The sequence below is a fragment of the Gossypium hirsutum genome, chromosome D01, assembly GCF_007990345.1.
Source record: "Gossypium hirsutum isolate 1008001.06 chromosome D01, Gossypium_hirsutum_v2.1, whole genome shotgun sequence".
Classification (NCBI taxonomy): domain Eukaryota; kingdom Viridiplantae; phylum Streptophyta; class Magnoliopsida; order Malvales; family Malvaceae; genus Gossypium; species Gossypium hirsutum.
Window position 1 is genome coordinate 14,869,621 of NC_053437.1, and position 8,520 is coordinate 14,878,140.

Consider the following 8,520-nt stretch of genomic DNA (forward strand, 5'->3'; position numbering starts at 1 on the left):
CTTTTATCCTTTATTTTCTCTTAATAAATCAATCAATGAGTTAGAAACGAAATATATAATCAAACAAATGCAACATAAATTTGCATTACAAACGACAAATTAAACCATTATAACTAAACATGATAAATATTGAAAATAATTCAAATTTTATTAAGAAATATACCATAATTTCTGCAGCTTCAGTAGTCGTAGGAGATCCATCTTTATTTCTATGTGTAATGTCAAAAAGCTGAAGGCGTCTAACTTTTTGACAAGACGACAGTTCCTACAATATAGTAGGAAAAATATTATTTAATTAGTAAAAAGTAATTAATATTTGACACAGTTAATAAATTCAAAATACCTCGTCATCAGCTACACAAGCAAAACTTTTTGACCCAGCTGTGTGTTTGAATTTTTGTTTTTGCCTACTTGTAGTTTCTACTCACTCACGATCCTACATTATGAAATTATTATTACGTATATAGTAAATACTATAAACCGAAATAATTATAAGAGTTTGGAAGTGCGTAATACCTCTCCTTTCTTTGAATTCTAAAATCTAACTGCATCTTCCCATTGGTACCTCAACATTCCCAATGGGACATTTCGCAATTTCTTTTCGAGGCCTATATTTTTCTTAAAATATTCCTTCTTTAAAGTACTTTTATGGTCTCTGAATTTCTTTCCTAATGCTTTCTTCACATAATTATTCGAGACCTCTAAAGCAAATCTCTCCTACAAATAACACAAGTTTAGAAAGTAAATATAAATGAAACTTAAACTAAAGTATTATAAATTACATTTATGTTATTACCTTAATATTATCGAGAGCTTGATTTTTGTTACTATCAGGCACATAATGCCATGACTATTTCTAGATATTTTGACACGCTCCACAGAATTTAGATTGTATAAATCATTTAATAGCATACGTCTTTGACTTTTGCGCCCCCTACCACTTTCAACTAAACAATGGTATATGATAATATAAGAATTTGAAACAAAAATCAATAATAAAAGTCAACATGCATGTAAATTAAAGTTAACATTGCTTTGAATTTCTACAAAGTTCGTCAACTTTTTTCGGAACATTTGAAGATCTAATAGCAGTCTGTTGATCACTATTTGTTTCTTCTAAATTTGGAGGATTTTGAATAATACTTAGATCTCGCAATTTTTTTCTAGGCATATTATCTGCAATTCACATAAAATAGTTGAAATATTAGTAACTAATTACAATAATAATAGTACATATAAAACAGTTGAAATATTTCACAATATCAAGATTTAAATTATAAAATTACATATAATTAAAAAATTGTAAAATCTTACTACATCATGATTCGTAAATATCTTAACCCACATCCTGGCTAACATATTGAAATTGTGTTCTAGTACTAGGGATAGTTTCATTTAAGTTTTGTTTTGGAAAAGGCAAAGTTTTTTATCTTTCGTCGATGTCATCTCTACTTCCATTGCCCATGTCAAACAAGTCTCTAGGGACTTTATGCAGTACAACGTACCGACCCTCATCAGTTGGATCTTTCAAGTAAAAAACTTGTTTGACTTGAGAAGAAAGTACATATGGCTCGTTTATCAATTGTTGTCCTGTGTGAATTAATCGAGAGAAGTTCACCACTGTAAAACCAAATTGATCTTTTTGAATTCCGTGAGTAGTATTAACATCAGCCTAATGACATCAAAATAAGACAACATTCCATTTGCCATAGTAATCCAACTCAATAATGCCCGTAAGAAGTCCGTAATACTCCATATTTCCCTCAACAGGATTACTGTCCCTAGCACTAGCATAACTTGTAATGGAAGAATTAACAACTATTCTACAATTTTGAATCCCCCTCAATCTTTCGCAAGATTTTGTATGAAACCTGAATCCATTAATGAGGAAGGCATTATATCTTTTTACTACTCTATTCGGACTTTGGGAAAGCCATTTAACTTATTCATTGACGTCCTTTCCACTCCAAACCAATTGATTTGAAAGTAAATTGGTTAATTATAATGTTATACGAAAACATTATTATTTGTCATTGAAAGCTTCAGTTGCATACCGTCTGCCCTAACCATTCATGAAAAGATTTTGTGAATAAGTTATGAATCTCTCGATGTTGTAATCTTTAGGAGCGTGAACGAGATCTCAAGACTTGTTTGTACTCACTATGTTAAAAAGTGGATTATTTGGTTAGAAGATAAACAAATGAAAAAGATGAATATTTATCAAATTCTAAAATTTACTTGTGTAATGGTTCAATTGAATCGTGGTGAAAAGGAACATATCGATGTGCTTGTACCCAAGATCTATCATCTAAGTGTGCAATTTCAACTTTACCGATTGGTTGTCTATAACTTTGAAATAGATAAGTTTCAGCTAAGTTATGATTAGAGAGCCCAACATTTCTACTTGATATATTCAGTCTTGTTTCAACATCTTCTAAATATCTAAAGCAGAAAGTCATACACTCATCTGCTAAGTAACCTTCAGCAATTGATACTTCTGGATAATGCTTATTACGATAATAAGACTTCAATTTGCATAAGAACCTAAACACGATATACAACATTATTAAAAGTTGTAATTAAAGGTATATTCATGAATGAATGAAAACTTTGTATGTAACACCCCAAATTTTGGGCCTAGAAGAAATAGGTTTTGAACAAGGGAACTGTTAGGAGACTGCACATAAATATTTAGTTGTGGAAGGAAATGACATAAATGAATGTCTGCTTCAGTGGTTAAGTGATTTAGGAGTGTTTGGAAGTGTCTGAAAAGTCAGGGGTTCATGCCTTGGCTTATGCAAAATTTTTATTTTAAGTGAATAAAATCCTTTGATCTAGATAGTAGGTTTTTAAATTATTGTGGTTAAAATATGATACAAATGAGTTGTTGGTCTAGTGGTAAGAGGCGTGTGGAGTGTACATGGGGTCTAAGGTTCGAGTGGTGGCACATCAAAAAGGGAGTATTTATTTTGCTGCCTAATTCGTATGGGTGGTAAAGTTGGATTGAAATACTGTTAAATGGAGTTTGAACTGGTCACAGAGAGAATTGAGGAGGGATATTTGGAGAGATTTGAGGAGAGAATATTGGGATTTGGGGAGGTTGTTATTGTGGAGAGATATATATATCATCTCATTTGTTCCTTGTTCTCGATGGGAGATCAGCGAGGTTTTCAAGGTTTTCGTCGCTTTCTCCAACCTGCATTGCTTCCATTCTTAACTGGTGGTGGTCAAGGTTGATTGGCATATTGCCTGAGAACCAAGGGTGCGATGATCATTGATTTTCGGAATAAAAGTGTTCAGAACAAAGAATCTGTAAATCGCATCAGGTGTATAACCTCCCCATTGTAACTGTAGAACGGCAAAAACCGAAAAGCTAAAATACGACGTTAAGACCAAACGAGTATGCGATCGCTCGTGTGGAAAGCCAAACCTGCGAATCATGGGCAATAAACTGTAGAGGCTTCTATGAGCATTTCCATGGGCTTAGGCCATAATGGGCAACATTGGGCCGAAATGGGCCGTGTGGGCTCAATGGGCATGTGGGCCCCACACGGATGAAATCCACAATTTGTGGCAAATTCTGGACTGGGTTGTGTAGATCTCATAACCGTGGTGAAATATGGGCTAAACGGGCCACACGTGATTGAGGGCCCACTTGGGATGAGTAATGGTCCTTGGGCCCATTTACACTGTTATGACCGAAATAGCCCCATAAGGTAGAATGACTGAAATACCCTCATAGGGTAAAATGACTGAAATACCCCCATAGGGTAAAATGACCGAAATACCCCCATAGGGTAAAATAACTAAAATACCCTCACAGGGTAGAATGACTGAAATACCCCTATAGGGTAAAATGATCGAAATACCCTCACAAGATAGAATGATCGAAATACCCCCATAGGGTAAAATGACTGTTATATCCCTAAGAGATGAAATAACTGTTATGGCCTTATGTTATGTATGACTAATTTGCTCTATGATATGTATGACTATGATTGAGCATGGCATTTTGCATACACATATGATATTATGTCATGATATATTACATGGGGATAGGTTGTTATATTTGGAGGAAGAGTATCGTACTAATAAGGTTGTACGGGTCGCGCAAGACGATTGTCGACCTACTGATGGCTATATGCCATTTATTTTACTGGTAGCTTTGCTGCAATACTATTTAGTACCGCAACTGGTTCTAATCTTGGTGTGTCTGGCTGGGTGGGTCGATTTTATCCCCACATGCTGTGTTTGGCGGGACGGAGTGGTGTGTAGAGGCTGGATTGGGTAGGATTTCTAACTGCATATCTGCACTGATTAATGATTTTGTACTATTACTGCATCCATTAATGATATTACATAATGTTCACTGCATAACTGATATCTATTACTGTTATGGACCAAGTCCCCACTGATAATATTACTGAAATTGGGCAAAGGCCCTACTAATTACTGACATTGTGATGGGCTCAAGCCCAATCATTTACTATTACAGAAAAAGGCTTAGGCCCACACTGAACTGGACTGTTATTGTAACGAGCTCAAGCCCAAATTGCATTTATCTACTATTTAATTGAATGTTTTCTTGTTAGGGGATTACACACTGAGTTTTCGTAAACTCACCCCTCTGTTTAACTGTATAGGTAATCTACAGTTGTAGGCGGGTCGGTGCTGCGAGGGACTCGGAGGTGGCCACGCAACTGCAGCTGTGCTACACTTGCCTTTATTTAAAATTAAAGTTTGTGTTGGGTTTTGTTTATGTAATAAGGCCATTTATGTTTGTTTAAATTTTTAGTTGGGAGTTTCCTTACATATTTTAAACTGCTAGTTTAGCAAAAGACGAATTTTCAAAATAATTACTGTTTTCAAGGACACGAAATTTAAACATTAGAGTTTCCAAAAGCTTCCACGATTTTAGATCAACCTTTTATAACAATAGTAGATAACAAGGTAAACGTTTTTGACTAAATGATTTCGTAAATAATAATAAAGGGGATTTTAAACCTAGAAACGAATTTTTACCAACGAGTTCAATTTTCGCTAAACACCTCAATGTGACACCGCCAAATTCAACCGTAACTCCTAGGCCAGGTTTGGAGTGTTACATTGCAAATAAATTAGCACCTCTCTATAGGATACATCCATCGATAGAAAATCGATCCACCAAGTTTTGCTTCATGAGGGAGATGGATTACCAAGTGCACCATAATGTGAAGAACGAAGGTGGAAAGATCTTCTCCAAGTTGCATAAAGTCAAGGCGGGTCGGTCTTGTACTTTCTCAAGTTATTCAAAAATCCAAATTTTGCCACAAATAGCTTTCATTATATTGGATAGTTCAATTATACAAGATGTCACTTTTTTGACATACAACACTGTAAAACAACTGGCAGTAAATCTTGCATCAAGATATGGTAATCATATGATTTTAGGGAATATAGTCTTTAATCTTTAAGACTCACACATTGAGATATATTTAATGCATAGGCATCTGGGACCTTTATATCCTTCAACACCGTGCAGAACACTTCTTTTCCTTTCTTTGACATTGCAAAAATAGAAGGTGGCAACTGAGATTTTCCTTTCAGAAATAATTGGGGAAGAAGATCACACCGAATTCCCATGTCAACTAGATCAAATCAACTCTTAAGATGGTCTTTCAATTTTCTATTGACATTGAGAATTGTCCCAATGATGTTCTCGCAAACATTCTTTTCAATATGCATGACATCAAGATTGTGTCGTAAAATGTGATTCTCCCAATAAGGCAACTAAAAAAATACTTCTTTTTTTCCACAAGTCTACCTCATTAGGATCATCCTCTTCATTAGATTCATCATCACTCTGCCGGCCAATATGGTCAACATACGCCTCCCTCAGTCTTCTCTTTTTTTGCGTGTTGGGTGGTTGATTCATCTTCCTATAACTGAAATTGATATCTTTTAACATGAACAAGATTTCAGATCCAATGGTCTGCTCAGAAGCTTCTTTGAACTCTTCAGTACCATCAAATAAAGTCTTCTAAAATCTAAATCTATGATTTCTATCAAACCATTGACGATGCCCCATATAAGAGAACTTCTTCCCATTATATAACCACTTCGAACATGTTTGCGCAGCACAACAAGGACAAGCATAACATCCTTTCGTACTCCAACCAGATAAATTGACATAAGCTGGAAAATCATTAATAGTCCACAACAAAGCTTCACGTAAATAAAAGTTCTCTTTTCTCAAGACATTATATGTTTCAACATCCACCCAAAACTGTTTCAACTCTTCAATAAGTGGCTGCATATAAATGACAATATCATTCTCGGGACCTTTCTCTCTAAGGATAATCATAGATAAGATAAAAGAAGATTGGTTCATGCAAATCCACTAAGCCAAATTGTAAGGAACAAGCACTATAGGCCAAGTACTGTACAAAGTACTCATGATTTTAAAAAGATTAAATCCATCAGATGCTAGCCCAAGCGTCACATTCCGAGGATCGCTTGCAAAGCTTGGAAATTTACTGTCAAATGATCTCCAAGCTAAAAAATCCACAGGATGCCTTAATAATCCATCATCAGTTCGTTGATCCTGATGCCACCTCATAGACTCGATTGTCTTTGACGACATGAAAAGCCTGTGAAGCCTTGGTATTAGTGGAAAATATCGCAAAATCTTTACTGGCTTCTTTCTTGGCTGTGTCTCACCTTCATCCTCATTCACATATTCTGCATTCCTATTCATCCAAAGAGATTTACCACAAACATGACAAGACTGTTGGTTTTTTCGATCACCCCAATACAACATGCAGTCATTTGACAACTATGAATTTTGTCGTACCCAAGGCCTAAATTCTTTATCAGCTTCTTCATATCTTTGCATGAATGAGGAATTTTTGCAAACGAAAACATATCTCTCAAAAACTCTAACAGCAGCGTAAAAGAGTTTCCAGTCCACCCTCCCAAACATTTGAATTGAAAAAGACGAATGCGGAAGGACAGTTTTGAAAATTTCGATCCCTCATAAAGTTCTTCATTCATTTCATTAAGTAACTTGTAGAACTTCGCCACTTCTCCATTTGGCTCTTGATCAAGTGCACTTCTTCCCGTTTCGATAAAAGCATTTCCACCGATATCACAATCATCGGATACCAAAAATTCAAAAGAAACGATTACAAACCATGACTGTGCATATTAAATGCGTCCTGCAACATACCTTCCATGTCATCTTCTCTAACAGACTGATGGTGAGCATTATGAGGATAAGCCGGATTAATCGTTGAAGAGGTTCTAACACTCTCCACAAAAAATTCATTTTTTGTACCCCCAAATAAAGCCATCAACAAATAGATGTTCGTAGACAACTTCACGAACATGGCAATTGATGTTGTCACACTTCTTACACGGGCAAAGAATCATATTCTCTTGGCTTGCGTTTTGAAATGAAAAATTTAGAAAAGTTTGTACTCCATTTCGATAGTCGTTGCTTAGCCTTTACAAATTCATCCAACTCTTATCCATTTCGTAGTTCTTAAAGTGTAAAATTGACAATAAATTACGGTTACTTAAGTGTTCTAAATAGATTTCAATCATGTCATTGTACTAAAATATATAATATAAATGGTTAAAAATAGGTGATGTCATGCCTATTATTATAACACTGTTTTTTCTTCTTCACCAACAACTCCATTTGGTTTCTGGCTAAAAGAAAGAAGTATATTTAACAATCCAATACATTGTTGTTGCCCAAAAGACTTAAAGTTTTTTATAAATATCTCATTTCCACCAAAGTCTAATTTTTTTATAAAGCAATAATATTATAATTATATTAAATTAATGTAATATCTTATATTTATAGTGAATTACACTTTTATTATAATTTAAAGTTTATAAATAAGTAATATCTTATTATTTAATGACTTATTAACTAAAATAAAAAATCATTATTATTATATTAAAATTACTAGAAATTAGATAAATATTGAATTATACTTTATATTCATATTATGTTACAATACTACTGTAATTTGAACTATTATTTCTTTTAACACTAAATAAAAATTTAAATAGATAAAGATTGAGTTATACTTTATATTCATCTTAAATTGTAATTTAAACCATTTAAATTTATAGGTAAGAAATGTCTTATTATTTTTTCACTTAAATTTGAAAAACTAAATTTGTAATTTTACTAGTCATTTAAATAGATTGAATTACAATTTTATTATAATTTTAAATTTCAAAAAAATAATATCTCATTATCTTAAATTACATCTCAATATAAAATATATTATTATATTTAAAGAAAATAGAAAATTTGAATACATCAAGTCTTATAAAATATTGAATTACATCATTCAGATTGAGTTATATTCAATGTAATTTAAAATTATTATATTACAACTAATTATAAATATCGCTAATATTTAAGGTAAGGTTTTATTATAGTGGGATTTCATGGAATTTTTTTAAATCAACGGTTGTAGTTGAAAGACAGAAATGAGTAGATTGCAGTCGTTTGATCAAGCC